Raw genomic sequence first — 17,955 nt, 5'->3', positions numbered from 1 at the left:
AAGTGCTGCCCTGACTCTGTCCCCTGGCAGGTGGGGTGAGAAGTGGGGAATGAAACGGGTCATACGCAGGCTAACAACAGGCTCTCAGAGCTGCTTTGTGACCGAGCATGCGCCCTGTACTGACACTGGGATAGACTTGTTTGGCAAGCATTTAACAGACACAGTGTCCTCAAAGGGCTTTCCACGGTGCCTGGATATCCTCTGTGATGCTGTACCAGGGCCAGAGAAAGTGTGGCTCCCCGGCCAGGCATGGCAGCAAGGCACAGGACCTGACCACAGTGCCTCCAGGAGAGGAGGGGACCAGCGGGCTCATGCTCAGCTTAGAGGCAGCTGCTTTATTAAATCTGGATGGATGGAGGCTTTTGGCAGTTCCACAGGCTTCCTGATGCTCAGACACTCCTCTGGGCCTTTCCAAGACCAGCTGACCAGGAGAGAAGGGGCCTTGCCATTTTGTCCCTCAACCATGGGTCAACTTCACTGGGGCCTTGATCACTAAAACTGCCACACTTCCTTGAATCTGAGAAGTCGTCAACTGATAACTGCATCATGTTCTAGTAAAAAAGAAAAAGTGCTGCCAATTAAACCCTGGCATGCTATTAACTTTAAGAGGCATCCTGATTTCAGAGATCTAAAAACAAGAAAAAGTGTGTCAGAATCGAAGAACTGCAATTTGTTTTCAGGATAACCATGTTCCTGCTAGCTTTGACGTAGGTCTTAATCCCAGTCCTATTACTTCCTAGCTGTGTGGCCTGGTGCAAGGAGCCTCTCTGTAAGCCTCAGTCTTCTTGTTCATAGAACAGAATGGTAATACTTCCCTCATAGGTTTTGAGGGGAGGAAAAAAGATACCTGTAAAATGCTGAGCTTGGTGTCTAACACATCACAGGTAGCTACCTAAGGTGCTTTAACAAGGCTTATGGGGACAACACATTTTTTTCAACTTCTAGTGCCCAAGTGGGTAGACTGAGCTGAACCAACCTATGAATTATTGGCGCTGATATTTCCTAACAGACTGTGACCAAGAGCAGGGAAGACGGAGAAATGAATTAAGAACCACCAACCAGCTGGCTGGGTTTATGGTAGGACAACAGCAGCAGCAGGAGTACAGGAGGTTTGGGTGAGCAGACAAATTCAGTTGGGATGTGGGGAATTCCAGTTCCTGAAATGGAGCAGTAGACTGTATTAAACTAACCCTCTGGTCAACAGCAACGGTAAAATCTGGACAATATACGAAAACAACTGCACCTGAGAACAACCCAAAGCAACAGAAACTGGAGGAGACATGGTCCTTGCGAGATGGGAAGCACACCAGGGCACTTCTCAGTTCATGGTGAGACACAGGACAACAGAACTAAAACAGAACGCAGCAGTATGACCAGCTGGGAAGAAGAGACAGAGGTCGGACACTGAGCATGGGAAAATGAAGGGGGAAATGCCAGAAAGAAGAGAACCACAGAAGGGGGAGCTCCAAAATTACTGGACAAATTCCTTCATTAACCCCTAAATTGTGTGTGTGTTAAGAGAGACTCCAAGGAGCCCAAAAGACAGCAGTAGCCAGGAGGCAGAGAGGCCAGCAGGTGCCAGGAAGATGGAGTTCGGAGCTCAAGTCCTGCCAAGTTAAAGGGGCTTAGCAAACACTTAAGGCTTTCAATTTAATCCCAGAAAGCCTATGCCTCACAAGTAAGCCCAGGACTAAGACTTATACCCTAGGACCACAGGCAAAACCGAAATAAACCTGCCTGACAAAACCTAAAAATCAAGCCTCCACAAGATCAAAGGGATACACCAGCAGTTTAATTGCTTGCCAGAGCACAACACAACGTTCCTCAGAGGAAGACAACACAACTCAGGGTCTTTGCAATGTATCATGCAAAATGTCCAGGATACGACTAAAAAATTACAGATGTGGAGAAGGAGGAAAATGGGACTCACGATCAAGAGAAATAATAGTCAATAAAAGCAGACCCACTGATGACTCAGATGTTGGAATTAGTAAGTCAGGACTTTAAAATGGCTATTATAAATAAGCACACGATTTCCAGGAAATGAAGGATAGAATGAATGAGTGGATAGAGAATCTCAGAAGAGAAATGAGACCTCTAAAAATAAACCAAGTGGAAACTCTAAAACCAAAAAATAGAGTACCTAACATAAAATGCACTTTGGATGAAATTAACAGCAGACTAGTCACTGTAGAAGAAAGGATCAGCAAACTTGAAGACAAGTAATAGGAAGGATCCAAACTGAAGCACAGAGAGAGAAAAAAAGATAAAAGTAAATAAATTGAGCTTCAGTGGACTGGGACAATACCAAGTATGTAAATGGAGTTCCGGAAAGGGAGAGGAGACGGAATAAAGCAGACAAATATGTGAAGAAGTAATGGCCCCAAATTCCCCCCACATTCCCCAACAGTGAAAAACATCAACCCATACATCCAAGAAGCTCAGTGAAGCCCACAAAGAAAACCACACCTAGTCACACCACAAAGTGCCAAAAATCAAAGACAAAGAGAAATCTTAAAAGGAGTCAGAGGGAAAAGAACGGGCTATGTACACGGAACAAGAGTAAGGAAGGGAGCTGACTTCTCATCAGAAACAGTGTAGGCCAGAGAACAGTGGGAAGCCATTTAAAAAGTGATGAAAGGAAAAAGACTCAATTTGGGATATGTGAAGCTTGAAAGGCTGATAAGACTCTGAGGTTGTAAGACACAGCAGAGCCCCCTCCCAAGCACCCCCTCTATAAAACACATTATCCACCCCCCCACACACACACACCACATACACAGTAGCTCATAGAACATCCCTACATTCCCAACAGAAAAAAAAACTGTAACTGTCAGAAAGGTGATGAGACATGAAATCATTTATACAAACTGTGAGACACAAATGAGATTTTTTGTATTCTACCACCATGTAAACGTCACACATTTTTCGTCCTGATAAAAACTATAAAAAGAAAAATGAAGATTCCCTTCTCCTCAAATGCTTTAGTCACACAATGCTTTGGTCCAACAGGTAGGAGGAAATGTGGGAATGGGGCTTCTTGAGGAGTTTGGGGGGGGGGGGGTCCAGGATGCAGGAGCCATCCAGTTGGAAGCTGGATGAGGATGTTTTGGGTAAGAGTGGGCAGCAGTTGGGAGCAGGGAAGCAAGCAGAAGTAGCCCCTGTTCCTTGAGCAATGGAGGAATGCTGAGTGCCAGGCATCGTGCTCAGTGCTGTAGCTGCCTCATCTTCATCCTTACACTAACCCTGAGGAATGAAGATTATCACTCCCTTTTTAAAAATCAATCTGGTCCACTCAACAACTCAGGGGCCTTTTAAGAATAAAAGCAAGTCAGAACACCGTCTTGCTCAGAGCCTTTCAGTGGCTGCCGACACCTTTGGGATAAAGTCCCACCTCTAACAAGGCCTCATCTTCCGCCACGCTCCCCTTCTCTCCTCCAAACTGCACTTCCATGAGCTCTCAAAAGAACTCCCTTCATCTGCTCTCACCTCCAGGCTGCTCCCAGTACTATGGCTGTGTAACAACACGCCACCAAAACTTGGGGCCTAAAACAACCATTTTCTTCTCCTTATGGAGTCTGTGGGTCGGGAATTCAGATAATGGGACAGCAGAATGGCTCATCTCTGCTCCCCAAATCTGGGGCCTCAGCAGGAAGACTCTCCAGCTGGGGGTGGCTAAATGGCTAGGGCCTGGAGTCATCTAGAGGCATCCTTCGTCACATATCTGAGGGCTGATGCTGGCTGCCAGCTGGGATCTATGCTACATGTGGCCTTTGCGTGGCAGCTTCCGGGCAGCTGGACATCTCAGGCTCCAGCTGGGCTCAGGGCTCCAAAAGAGAGTATCCCACTGAACAAGGCAGAAGCTGCACAGCCCCTTCTCCCACAGCCTTGGGAGGCAGGTCGTGTCACTTCCACTGCATTCTATCAGTTACCAACAAATCAAGCCCGCCCAGATTCAAGGGGAGGGGCAAAGACCCCACCTCAACAGGAGGAGTGTCAAGGTCTCATCGTGGACCTGGAGATGTTGTTGGGGCCATCTTTGAACAAGCAATCTGCCACACGGTCTTCGCACACTATTGTCTCTGCCCACACCATCCTCCTCCAACCTGACCACCTGCAAATTCTGACCCGCCTTCAGGTTTCAGCTGAAGCTCCACTTTCTCAGGGAGCCTGCCCTGACTCCCTGTCCAGGCGTAACCAGGCCTCCTGCTTAGATAGTCCCCTTGTGCCAGCACTTCTCAGGTACCCTAGTCTGTCCATCTGTCTCCCCTCCTGACTGTCAGCTCTGTGGGAACAGGGACTTTGGCTTCCTGGTTTTGACTCAGAGCAGGTTCCCAATAAACACATCCTGGAGAAGAGAGACACAGAGAGAGCGGGGAGGAAGGGGAAAACAGGACATATTCCAGCCTCCACGCTGTCAAGGGGGCAGCTCAAGAAGAATTCAGCCCCATCCCATGTGCTTCTGCTGATCTCGAGCCCCTAGCCTGCCACGGCCCCACCACCATGGGCCCCCCATGGCCCAAAGGGAACATTCCAGGCCCTTTGGAGAATGCACAGTGTAGAAGGCACGTTGGGTGTGGGCAGGGTTTCTGTGCAATCCAGCTGTCTGGTTAATTTGTGACCTGTAAGATGCTGGGATCTTCTGGTAAAGACTCACCTTCCAAAAAGGGATGGGACTGACAGACGGAAAAGGGAGAAGGTCTGAGCAGGCTGCGAGAAGCGGAGGCAAAAGACAGGAGCAGCAATCCTGAGAGGGAGGCGTGTGGGGGATCAGTTTGCCCAGGAACCACGAACATGATACACTGCGCTTAGGGGCTGGGGGAGAACCCCAAGATAGTTTCTCTCCCAGTTTGTACCCAAACATCATCACTAAAAAAGTTTCTTTAAAGGAAATAAGAGTCACTACCAATATTTCACAGGCTGGTGTCCTGGCAGAGGGACAAACCTGCACGCAGCTGCTCCCTTCCAGCTTCACCCTCCTCCCTCCTCTGCCTGCCTGTGCCAAGCCGGTAGGATCGCTCACTTTGTGGGGTCTGGTGCTGTCTCCTTATTTCTTGCTTTGACTCTATAAACATTCATGAGCTCCACTCAGTGACAGGAGCCCGATGGACTCCCATTATGTGTTCCTCGAAGAGCCGGACAGGAGGTCACAACAGAGGCTGTGGGAGTGCGACCCCTGGCCTGCCCAACTCGAGTTCTGAGTTCAGTCCACTGAGGCGTCCTTGCCCCATGCCAAGCCCTTTTCCCACGTGGCCTCGCAGAATCCTCACCACAGCCCTTTGGGGGAGATTAAGTCTTAGCTCGTTTACTGATGCAGGAAAGGGAAGCCCAGGGAGGTGAAGTGACTTAGTCAGGGCCACTCAGGTAGGGAGTGACAGAGCGTTTCTTGGGTGCCGCCCCGACGGCAGCCTGCAGTATTTCCACTGTCTCAGCCACTGCCTCCTGCTAGCGTTCACAGCACAGATCCTGCTGCTTTCAGTGCAGACGGCCTGGGGTTCCCTCCCCAGGGTCTGGAGGTGAGAGTGAGACCTCCAAGGAGGGCAGCTGATGGGGAGAGGCCATCTGTGTGGGCTGCCCCACCTGCTCACCTGGGGCCCTCTGGGCAGTGCACGGGGGAGGGAGGGATCCAGGGGGAGGACCTGGCTCCCCACTGCCCACAAGCTCGCTGCCTGCACAGCTGGAGTGGATCTAAACCCACTACTCGAGTTAGAGGGGCAGCTCCCAGCCTCAGCAGAGCGCACCAGGAGCTGCTCGGGCTTTTGGGAGCGGGCGGGCCAGGCAGCAGAGCTGGCCAGGCTGCTCGTGCCAAGGAAGGAGGGGGCCCGCGGAGGCCGCCAAAGCGGGCTGGGCGGGAGGGGCCAGGCCAGCTGGGGCCGGAGCTAGTGTGACATCACCGGGCGGCCCGCCTCTGTCTGGGGCTGAGGGGAGGCCGGGAGCCTTTCTGGGGCCTGGGGGATCCTCTTGCACTGGTGGGTGGAGAGAAGTGCCTGCAGCCAACCAGGGTCAGGCTGTGCTCACAGTTTCCTCCAGCAGCATGTAAAGGCTCCACAAAGGAGTTAGGAGTTCAAATGAGGCTGCTGTAGACGGCCTGAGGATGGACCCCGAGCCCTGAGCAGTGCTGCTGAGTTCCGGGCTGCAGAGCATGGCCCTGAGGCAGCCACCGGCCCCCGCTGCAAGAGGAGGCAGCCTGTGAGTGCCCCAGCAGGTCCCCCGGCCAGCCCCCGGCCCAGCCTCGGCCAAAGCCCTGCTGTGGAGGCAGAGCAGAGCGAACAGAGGCCAGTGAGGCAGCGCTGCTCGGCGGCTGGCCGGCCTGCGACTCAGGGACCCCTCCCGGGGGCCATGGACAGGCTGCCCCACTGACGGCCGCGGTGAAGCATGTGAGGAGCTGCCCCGGAGCCAAGCAGGAGGGAAGAGGTAAGGGGCCGGCTCCGTGGCTCCGAGGGACAAGGGGTGAGAAGCAGCGGCTGGCCCCTTGGCTCAGGGTTCAAGGACCCTGACCCCTCCACTGGGGGTGTGTGTGTAGCGGGACCCCAGATGGGGTCACTCTTGCCCTCACTTGAAGCCAAAGAAGGCATTTGCTGGGCAGGACCTGTGGACACTTGGGCAGAGGGTGGTGTTCTGGGGACATAAGATCACGGGCTGGGGTGTCGAGGGCTTCGGCAGTAAGCCCCACTCTTCTTCAGACAAAGTGTCTTGGGGTGAAGGCAGGCAGCTCCTGGGCACAGCTTGGCAGCTGGCAAGTGTGCGCGTGAGTGTGTGCTTGTGTGTAGGTGTGTGCTGGAGAGGGGCAGTGGACCGAAGGAGCCGCAGATGGCAGGGGTAGCCTGAGGACTCGGGAAGTCGTTTTTAAGTTTGGGGTTCCTACGCACCCCAGCTAGAGACGGTGCCGAGTCTAAAGCAAAAGCAGAGCTGTCCTGCGGGCACTGGGAGCCCCTGCTCAGCGAGCTCCCAGGAGCCGCGCAGCCTCTGCTCACAGCCTCAGCCTGGAGGAGAGGAGCTGAGGCGTCCAGTGCGGGAAGGGACACGGCGGCCAGAGATCTCTCCACTGTCACTGGGGGCGAAGTGCCGCCCTGGCTTTCCCTGCATGTCTGAGGACGCCTGCTCTCTCCTAGCACTGGAGAGCACCCAGGTCTCCAGCAGGCTGTACCTAGCCAGGAAAGAGGGGAGCATGGCTTCCTGGCACCCCACTGTGGGGACAGCACGGGCTGCAGATTCCGAGTCCCTTGAAAGCGCTCAGCATTAGATAACATTTCCAAACAGAAATTCTTTGCTGATCCCTCCCTTCTCCTTCTGTGATGTGTGTCACGGGTCAGCTATTGCCTCTGCTGCGGGATTACGAGAGCTCCCAGAGGCCAGTTTGGTTACTTAGAAAAGGATCTCCTTACGTTACTTAGAAAAGGAGCTCTGAGGAAAGCTGAGAATGTCACTTCCAAAGCTGGCCAAATGCTCCCCACATGCATTTTTCCAAATTGAGACAGAGTAAGGCAGTGCTCATGAGTGAGGTTCAAATCCTAGCTCTTCTCCTCATGAGCCAAGTGACTCTGGCAGAACATGAGCCTCGCTAAGCCTCGGTTTCCTTTTCTGTAAAATGGGATAATAACAGTGCCCATCTCTTAGTAATAGCTGACACTCAGGGTGCACTTACCCTGAGCCAACTTATCAGTGTATAACACAGGTACTATTATTCATCACCATTTTACAGGTAAGGAAACTGAGGCACAGAGGGCAAGTGATGTGTCCAAGGCCACATGGTGAGTGAGTGCCAGCACCAGGACTTGAAGCCAGTGTTCTGAACCACACTCCAGTGCTTTCTGGGGAAGCAGACCGGCTCGTGTCTGGAGAGGCTTTAGCACAGTGCCCGGTGTGCAGCAACCCCTCAGAAAACATTAGTTACTGACTATCATGAACCGTAACAATCAGAATCTCGGAGAGGGAAGAACAGAGACTCTGATTCTCTCTCTGTCCTGATATATGTGCTTGTCAGAAAACCCACAAGGACGAGCTAATGCTGTGGCCGCTACTGCCACCCACACTGGGGGCCTCCCAGGAGCCTGAGGAGGCTATCTGTCTGGGGCTACCTGCAGCATGTCTGGGTCCTAGAAGTCCAGTCTGAGGAAGAGCGTAGTCGCACTGACAAAAGGACCTCTGGTGTAACCGACACCAACCTAAAAGTTAGAGCATCCTTCCACCCACACAGGCGCTATCTGTCTGCCTGTTGGTCTCCCCGCCAGAAGCGGGGTGGTAAGGAGAGTGAGCCATCTCTGAACTGCAGGAGGTCCACAAAGCGGGAGCAGCAATGCCAGGCCTGTCCTGGGTTGCAGAGAGAGCGGCAAGGACCTCTCCTCCAGGCCCCACCCCCATCAGCAAGTCTGGCCACAACAGTGGCCAGGTCTGGCGGATCTCACACCAGCCAACACTGGTGCATCTTAGCCCAGGACGGCAACTTTTCTCTTGTGACCCCAGAGGTCTCCGTGGGTTCCCTGAACTCGTGGAAGCATTTTGAAAAGCTGACATTAAATATTTGCTCCTCCAGCACAAGGCCTCTTGGGCTGTGGCAACTGTAGGTTTGCCTGCTCCAGCCTAGAACAGGGTGAGTCACTGTGCAGAGGCTCTGACTGACTTTGCAGGCCTGGCTAACAAGAACTGGGATTAATTATTCCTCAATAAAGGCAGTCGTGGTGGAACACACAAAAATGTGTAAAGCACATGGCCCAGGAGGGTACTGCACAGTATTGCTGCAAGCTCATGGGTAGAACAACTAAGCCATTTCACATCCACTCCTCCATGACACGATGATTTATTAAGACCCAGTGGGCTAAGTAAGGCACATGCATTACCTCATTTCGTCCTCACCATAATCCTAGGAGATAGGTTCTTGTTTTAGCATCCCATTTTACAGATGACAAAACTGAAGCTCAGAGAGGTTAAGTAAGTGGCTCGAGGTCACACGAGTGGTGATTATGTGGGACCTGAACCCTGGTCAGTCTAACTCCAAAGTCCATGCCTTTCCCTACTGCACTGTACTGCCCTGTTCAAGGCATCTTGACTTCTCTTTTCCTGACCCTGTTACTGGGTCCCTGCCCAGTGCCCCCAGCAGCCAAATCTGTTTTGGTTACTGTCCTATAGAATGCTGCCCCATCTATCTGAACACCATGTGCTTCCCCAATCCCAATGCCTCGTTTGCCTGTCACGGAAGTCAACTCTGAGACAGAACAGGCCTTACTGACGGTCCTCTTACACATGAGCCTCAGCACAGCCACACTGTGTGCCTGTGGGAATGTGGTCAGCAAGAGGCAAGCCAATTCCAAGCCAGGCTTCCTGACGTCAGAAACCCACGTGCCGGTGCTCTGCACCGCTGTCCCCGACATCAGCACCATGGAACCCCGGCCCCAACTCAGCGGGCAGAGCACGGGCCAACACTCGCCAACATGACCAAGATGCCATTCATGCGTTTCCTATCCCTACTTGGAGATTCCAAGGGCTTCAGCATCAGAGCACAGGTCCTCATGGTCTATACTGGGCCATATACTGGGTCTATATAAGGTCTATACTGGGTGTCTTGAGCAGTTCCTGAGAAGACATCGGCGAGATGGCAACTGGCAGCTACGTCAGCACCAACGTAAGGCAGCAACCCCACCCAAGGCAGGTGCATTCTGGCCTCCTTCTGAGTCACAGCCCGTTTCACTGAAATGTCTCAACTGACAGCAGTTGGCAGGGGGCTCTCTCCGTGGGCCCACTGCCCGGGGGAGGAGGCAGAAGGTGACTAACAATCACACAAATGCACAGCAGTGTGCGACTCATAAAAAGGAGGTATGAGGCACTCAGAGGGCCCTGCAAGATGGGTGGTGCTGTCCCCACTTGGCGGAGGAGGACACTGAGGCCCAGAGGGTGCAGCACCTCTGCTGAGGTCCCCCTACGGGTAGGCCCAAAAGCAAGGACTTAGACTGAGAACTGGGCTCATCTGACCCCAGCCTGCCGCCATCCTGGACAAACACACTGCGGAAATCTCAAGAATGAATCAATTCATGCAACAGCATTTCTTTTCTGTGAATTTATATAAAACACCCCAAATAGAAAGATTATTCAGCCATTGACAGCTTGGAGTTTGTGGTGATAGATAGGTCACCTTGGAACCTCATTCCAAGGGTAGTTTCTATGACAAAACCCTATTCCATCCCATCAACTGGTTTAATAACAACCGGGGGGGGGGGGGGGGACACGGACGTCACAATGTCCTGTTACACGTACACATCAATTATAAGACACATTCTGATCACAGAAATGTGAACATGTTGGGGGTTGGGGGACGGCTCTTACAATCAAGCTATTGTGTTAGCTCCATTCTCTGGTGAGCCAGCCTGTCTTGGGGCCAGCAGCCTCCCCTTGCCGCCTAGGCCTCCAGAAAGGCAGGCCCAAGACCACCTCAGAAAAGCCCAGAATGAACTCTGTTCTTAACTCTGAGAGATGCCTGAGGACCCGCCCAGCTCCAGGAGTGACCAAAGCCCTGCCGGAGGTGGCCCCCTCCAACCTCCACAAGCAAAAGGTTGTATCTTTTAGCCACTGCTGAACCTCCAATACCCACCCAGGGCCAGGCAGAGAAGGGATCTGTGGAATGAATGAAGGAAGGAAGGAAGCATGCCTCAGACCCAGACAAACAAGCCTCCCAACCCCAGGGTGCCAATTCCCCTCTGTGCTGTACAGCCAAGGTCTCTTTCGGGATGCCTCCCCTCCTACCTTGTGTCCCCCGACACCCACCCCCGCTGGATTAGGTGCCCCTCTAGCCCCCTGAGGCACCCCATCAGGACACCGGTCACCCTACATCACAAAGGCCTGCCTTCTGTCTCCTCTGCTACTGTGGGCCTGTGCGGGCAGCAACCCACCTTGGTCCTGCTCTGTCTCCAGACCCCGCACAGTGGCTGGCACCAGGCAACATTCAGGAAACACGTTCACCGGAAGAAATCCTGGAATTCCTATTCAGTAACCTGGCTTCCATCCTGGGTCTTGGGGACAGCAAGGGGGACCTGCCCCGACCCCTGCTTTTAGAAGCTCGCCGTCGAGTAGACAGCCAGATGAGCACAAGTCGTGTCTCGGGTGCTGTGAGGGAAGCAGCCACAGCTGCTCCCAGGAGCTGGAGGAGGGAAGCGGCCCTCAGCACACGTGGACGCCTTCCCAGAGAAGTGGACTTATGAGGTCCACTTAGAAAGGAAGACAGCACGCATCCATGGGACACGGGGGAGGTCCTGGGGCACAAAGAACAGTGCGTGCAGAGGCGGACGATGCACGCTCTGTTTTTAAGTAGGACACTGGCACGACCAGATGTGCATCTCAGAAAGACAGACCTGGAGCTGCATGCACTGTGGGGTGCAGCAGAGACAGCGCCTAGGAGCAGGGAGGCACTTAGGACTGTGGCAAGAAACCTGGCTCTGGGGTAGACAAACATGCTTCCAAGCCCGGCTCCACCACTTGGTAGCTCTGTGGCCCCGGGCAAGTGACTTCATCCCTTACCTCTGTTTCTTCATCTGTGAAATGGGGACAGTCATAGTTCCTGCCCTAGAGAGAGGCTGAGATCAGTAAGGGAGGCACAAAAAGTGCTTGTCCCAGTGCTCCAGGGATGAGCCCATGCCTACAGGCCAACATGGCCTTGGTGCCAACCACTCAGCCTGGCCCAGAAGAGCAGCTCCAGGCAACGCCTGGATTTCCCAGGAAGCCACCCTGGGGCCGCACTGTCCGCCCACTCCCTGGCTTCTCCCTCTTGTCTGAGGCTCCCCCAGTTCCAGGGCTCCAGAGCACAGCAGGCACTGCTGGAACCACAGCAGCCAACTCAGAAGCCGGGCTCTGAAATGGCTTCTGCAGATTCTCCCCGCCTCTGCTCTGCTGGCTGAGGCTCCTGGCACAGAGGGCTCAGTGCGCGGGCTTTGGGGGAAATCTCAAAATGGCTCCCAAATAATGCACAATGAAAAAGTAACAGCAGCATCCTTGTCCCCCTGGCAAAGGCAAGCAGCTCCCCACTGCCTAACCACATCCCTTCTTGCCTATGATCTCACGGTATGACCACAACCCGCCTGCTCTATGAACTCAGCTCTTCTCTGGAGCCAGCAACTCACCAGGGGCAGGAGGACGAGAGCCCAGGGCATCAGGCAGATTCAATCCCCAGCTGCCACTCTTCCAGGCAAATCTGTCTGATCCTATACTATCTGCTTCTCTGGCTCATGCCTGTGTCCTCATCACCTGCAACAGGGCCAGACCCAGGCTAGAGCAATACACAATGGCTGGCTGGCTGGGAAGGCTAAATTGATGGAAGGCTGGATGGATGGACAAATGGCTCATTTGAAGGTCTTATGAGAGCTGAGCTGGCAGGGTCTAGGAATTGGCTCCAGACCTGGGTGCCCACACGGCCTTTTGGTGGGAAATGATTCACTGGATCCTAGGGTGGGAGGGGATGGCAGTTGGAGGTGTGGCTTTCACTGCCTGGCCTCCGGGCTGGTGGTGAATCACCGAGGACAAGTAATACACAGTCCCTTCTCCAGGTTTTCTAAGGTGAGGCCGCCACTGCCCATCCTACATGCCCATTCGAGGGTCTCACCACTTGGATGATCGAGAAGATGTTTCTAACACTCAACAAAACCCGTCCTTGTGCTGACCTGAAAGCCATGTCTACTTACTCAGTCAACAGTGACTAAGAAGCATCCACATGGCGGCCATTCAGCAGACAGACAGGCACCTTTCATTCATACTAGTTGGAGAGACAATCTTGGAGGGCGTGGACCTTGCAGCTGACACCTAAATGCTAGTCCTGGTGTTTACTCCAAGGGACTTCGGCAAGTGACCTAACCTTTCTGCACCTGGGTTTCCTCTGCTCAAACTGCGATAATAATACCTTTCTCCTAGGTGAGGGGACCACGTAATTTGTTACCCAATCAGGACACTTTTGAGAGTAAAAGGAGTGCTATCAATAATCACATGAGACAACAGGCCTCAACTGGGGCATCCTATGCACAGCATTGTAAGCACTAATGAGATAGAGCACAGCTGGGCACATAGTAAGTTTATGACAAATGACATTGGTCTACAACAACAAACAAATTCTATTGGGCATGTGGTCAGCTGGGCCCTCCTGGGCCTTTTCTTCTGGAATTTTCCTTTATCTGGATCCCTCCCACATCCTAGATTATCAATTGGTTTGGGGACCAGCCCTCTGGCATGCCATACATCTCAACCAGCTTTAGTAGGAAAAACTGTGTGTCAACTTTGAAGTTTTGATTTTTCTCTTTTCTGTCCTGATGTTGGCTTATCAACCATGATTCGTGCTCAGGTCCATCAGACTCACTCAGGCACAGCTCAAGTTCCTAGTATCCCAGAACCCAGACATCATGGGCCAGCCAGGTGCACTCAAGGCCAAGTGGCAGTTCCAGATTCCCTTCCCGCCTTGGCAGAGGCCCACTTCTCAGGCCTCCTGCAGTGCCTCTGGCCTGGAGGCATACCTGGCCTTCATCTGTGATCCCAGAGCGATGGGGCAGGGCTGGCTGGGGAGGGAGAGGAGGGTGCTGTGAGCCCTCCAAACAGGACAGCCCTGGGACTTACAGTGAAACGCCATCCTGAGAGCTGGCTTTCATTTGGAGGTTTCCCGGGGTCAGCAGGCCCGGGGACCCCAAGAGCTCTCCTGTCCTCCCCCTGCCTGGTGGTGGGGGTGGCCAGAAAACAACCTCTTCTGAGTCTCCTGTGACTTCAGACCTCTGTATCTATGCATTCAGCACAGTATATTTTGGGGTTCTGTTACCGGCTCTGCTACTTAGTTATTCAGTGACTTTAGGCAAAATGACTCAGGGTCTTCGGATCTCAATAGTTTCCTCATCTGAAAAGGGGGGATAACTGCGGGCCCTGCTGTTAGCCGTAAAAGCATCTTTGTGGAATCTAGACAACTGCTGTAACATAAATACACAAAACTACCAAGACTATGAATGTGAGTTGTATTTCCTAGAGTTGCACAGTGCATAACTTGGGCCACCATGCATGGCAGCCCTAAAATAACAGGACTTCCCTCCCAGAGCTGTTGGGAGGATTAAATGAGATAATGTATATAAAGTGCTTGGGTCATAGGGATAATTGGCTGTAGTTATTATTTTTAGCATTTGAACTTTTCTCACTCCTAACCTTTGGAGGGAGAACTCACAAGAGTACCCAGGGCCAGCAGCTTCTGCCACAGGGCAGGACACATAGCTCCATCTTATAAAGATGATTCTTCCCACCAAGTGGCCCCTCAGCTGGGCTGCAGTGCCATGGTGCTCAGTGGGACATGGACACATAGTGTGTGGCCCCACCGCACCAGGCCAAGGAGGGATGCTTGGCGCTGCCCACCGAAGGCTGGGTGGGACCCAAGCCCTGGGGAGGCCGCCTGCCAGTGTGCAGAGGCCTTCACGTGGCTCGGTCACACCAGCCCCACTTGTGGGGAGGGAAACCCATGCATAATGGAAACTCCTCACAACACAATGTGGAAAAGCAATTTCAAGAATCATTTTTATTTTCATTTTGAAGCCAAGGAAAACAGTTGGATTTGCTTTTCTTTGTTGGTCATAGGAAGAAACTGAGGAGCACCACTTTGACTGGAGTTGAGTTCTTCTCCAGGCCTAAGAAGGCTGGAATGCTGGGGGGTTATTTCTCTCGGGATGCAATTAGTTGAATAAATATGAAGAGAGCAAAAGTAAACAAACTCATTACTGCCCATTAAGAACTGCCAAACTAACAAAAAACTGAGCGAAGCGGGGTGGAATCTTTAAGGAAAATAAACGACTCAAGACCGAGGGCAGCGCAAAGAGCACAACCCGTGGTGTCAGGCTGACCCAAGCTCCAGGCTGGGTCAGCTCTGCCTCTTATCTGCCATGTGCTCCTGGGCAAGTCACTTGGCGTGTCCAGGTTTCAGTGCCCCGTTTACAAGACGGAGGAACACCTGGGGCAGTGTCTGTCAGGTACCCAGCACCGTGCCCCACTCCTTCCCCTCCTTCTCGTAACCCAGTCAGCTCCAGGTCATTCCCGCTAAGCCCTGATCCCCAGGAAATGTGACAGTAAGACCAGGAATCATGCAGCTTCACCACTGGTCCCACCACGAGCAACGCCACCTTGAGCAAGGCACCTGACACCTCTCTGAGCTCCAGTTTCCTCACCCTCAAAATGGCATGCTACTACTAACCAGCTCTGAACACTGTAATGATTAAACAAGACAATGTGCGTGCAAAGGGCCTTGAAACTGAAAACCCGCAGGAGTATTGTCAAGTTCCGTCCTCTTTTTAATCAAATAATCATGAGAAATGCTCTTTAAAGACAGCACAGTCTCTGACTGTGGTCGCACATCTCTTGCCTCCCCCTCTGTGCCCAGCGCTGTGTGAGATGCTGGGGACACCAAGAGAGCCAGGACCCAGTCTAACCAGCAGAGCTTCCGGGGACCCCAACTCTGTGACATGGAACAAGTCCATCAGCGTGAAATGGGAGAATTAATCATGGTATCTCCACGGGGTGACGCTAACAGTCCCGGACAAACTGCCTGCACGTGGTCAGTGCTCCACCGTTAGCCCGGCTTTGCTGTCCGCTGTCAGGTTATCCCCATCTCTAGTTTGCAGAGCACTTCCATGTTCCTTACCTAGTGTGCAAGGCGGGTTGAATCACCCACTTCACAGAGGCTCGGCTTCGGGATCTCAAGTCCAAGAGCACAGAACTGCGCTGGGGAGGCCGTGCGAGCTCACGCTCGGGAGGGGACAGAGCTCAACCATAAACAGTGCCGCCCTGCCAGGCCCTGAGGCATGGGAAGGTTTGGAAGCCAACCCTTTCCTGGAGCCAAGCTGCCTCCCTGGGCATCTGGCAGTTTCTTGGCCAAGGTGGAGGCCCTCACCGGCATCAGGATCAGCATAGGCCTCAGCACCGGCAGAGAGGTGTCTGTCGCCAGCTGCCACAGGTGAGCGGCTGTGGAAGGCAGCAGGCAGGCCCACCCTAGCCAGGAGGGCAGCTCCTCCCCATTGTTCCGGGCCGGGTGTGGCCGCCAGCGCTGGAGTTGCCAAAGTGCACTGGAAACCAGGCAAACACTCACAAACTCAGCCCGGTTTCCACTCACGTCACTGCAGCCCGACCTCCCGGCCCAGCCCAAACCCGAGGCTCCCGAACACCTTTCTTTGCCTCGCCCCAGAGGCCCCGAGCTGACCATCAGCACCACGCTTGGCTTGCTCTTTCAAGTGCAAAACAGCTCAGCAGGGCCCTGAGGAGCACAGGTCTGCTCCGTAACTGCCCACTGGCTGGCCCACTGGCTGGCACGAGGTGGAGCCTGGACCCAGGCTGCTCACCCAGGACACCCCCAAAGGGGCCTGGGGAAGACAAAACCTTTAGGTTCTGTGTCATGATTATTTCAGCGTAAATTAACGTGAATTCAGAAAGTGGCGATGCTAACACTTTTTTACTACTACAAACCAGATTAAGTGCATTTCTGTGTAATCACTAAAAGTTTGAAGATTTAAGTACATCAGAGCAGGGTTGAGTCCTGGTTCTGTCACCTTCCAGCTGTGTGACCTTAGGCAACTTACTAAGCCTCTCTAAGTCTCAGTTTCCTCATCTGTAAAATGGAAGTAAACAGTATCTACCTTAAAAAGACATTGTGAGAATTCAGTAAAGTAGAAAACACTTGCAAAACATTTAGTGCAGGGACACGTATAAAGTGGGCACTCAGTAAATGGATGTTATTAACAGATATAATAAATGGCCTCCTCTGTGCAGCTCCCACCTGCATGGAGGTGAAAATGTGGGAAGGTGGCAAGGTCATGATTTTAAATAAGCAGGGAAAGCCTCACTGGGAAGGTGATGTTTCAGCAAAGACCTAAAAGAGGCGAGGGAGTGAGCAATGAGGAAAGGGGGCAAGAGTGTTCTAGACAGGGCACAGCAAGTGCAAAGCCCCTGAGTCAAAAGTGTGCTGGTGAGCGCGAGGAACACACAGGAGGCCAGTGCGGCTGCAGTGGGGTGAGGGAGGATGAGAGGGCTCAGGGATGAGGTCAGGGAGGGACTGGTGCCAGATCAGAATGGCCTTAGAGACCCGTTAGCCTTTCCTCCAAGATGAGGAGCCACCGGAGGATTCTGAGTAGAAGAGTGACCTGATTTGACTTTTTTTTTTTTAAAGTATTTCTTTAAAAAAAAAAAAAACCTGGCTGCTGGGTTGAGGAGAGGATGCAGTGGGCAAGGGCAGGGGCAGGAGAGCAGTCAGGTCCAGGTGAGAGTGGGTAGCACCAGGGTGCGGGGGAGGCGGGGAGAAACAGCAGGATTCTGGGACTATTGCCATGATACTGCTATTAGAACTTGGTGGTGAACTGGACGTGAGATATGAAAGAAAGGAGTGAGTCAAGGATGACTTTAAGGTTGTTGCCCTGAGCAACAAGAATGGAGTTGCCATTTACTAACAAAGGAAAAACTGGGATGAACAGGTTGGGATGGAGGCGTGGGGAACACTAGGTTCATCTCTGGATAAGTTCAGTTTGAACTGCCCAGTAGAAAGCCAAGTGGAAATGTCATGCAGTTGGATGTATCAGTCCAGAGTCAATGGGGGAGGTCCAGGCTGGGTAAACAAATGTGTGAATTATCAGTGCTTGAAGGTAATCAAAGCCACAAGACTGGACGAGATCACCAAGGTCCAGAGGTCTGAGGACGGAGCTCCGGGCCCCGCAGGACAGGAACAGGAGGATGAACCAGCAAAGGAGACAGAGCTGGAGCAGCCAGTGAGAGAGGAGGAAAGGGTGGCATGTGGGAAAGGAGGTCCAAGAAGGCAGTGACCAACCACGTCCCACAGTGTGGAGAGGCAAAGGGTTCGTGAGGACCAAGAACTGGCCATTTGGTCTGTAAGTGGAGGCCACTGGTGATCCTTCTAGAGCTCTTGGAGTGACAGGGAGGGGGCCAGGCTTGACGAGAGTGGGCTCAAGAGAGAACAGGAAG

At 52.9% G+C, this 17,955-nt stretch overlaps 2 protein-coding genes across 22 annotated transcripts in view; one reads left to right on the top strand and one right to left on the bottom strand.

The window, feature by feature from the left end:
* RALGPS1 (Ral GEF with PH domain and SH3 binding motif 1) overlaps positions 1-17,955 on the bottom strand; it is a 271,251-nt gene that overhangs the window by 93,079 nt on the left and 160,217 nt on the right. The window lies entirely within an intron of this gene.
* The window catches only part of ANGPTL2 (angiopoietin like 2), a 35,099-nt gene continuing 23,076 nt past the window's right edge, over positions 5,933-17,955 (top strand). Inside the window, exon 1 of the mRNA XM_046686182.1 lies at positions 5,933-6,414. The gene's annotated coding sequence lies outside the window, so the exon portion shown is untranslated. The remainder of the gene's footprint in view (positions 6,415-17,955) is intronic.

Source organism: Equus quagga, chromosome 1 (genome assembly GCF_021613505.1).
Source record: "Equus quagga isolate Etosha38 chromosome 1, UCLA_HA_Equagga_1.0, whole genome shotgun sequence".
Lineage (NCBI taxonomy): Eukaryota > Metazoa > Chordata > Mammalia > Perissodactyla > Equidae > Equus > Equus quagga.
The sequence above is the reverse complement of the archived record's forward strand: the minus strand, read 5'-3'. Positions and strand labels throughout refer to the sequence as shown.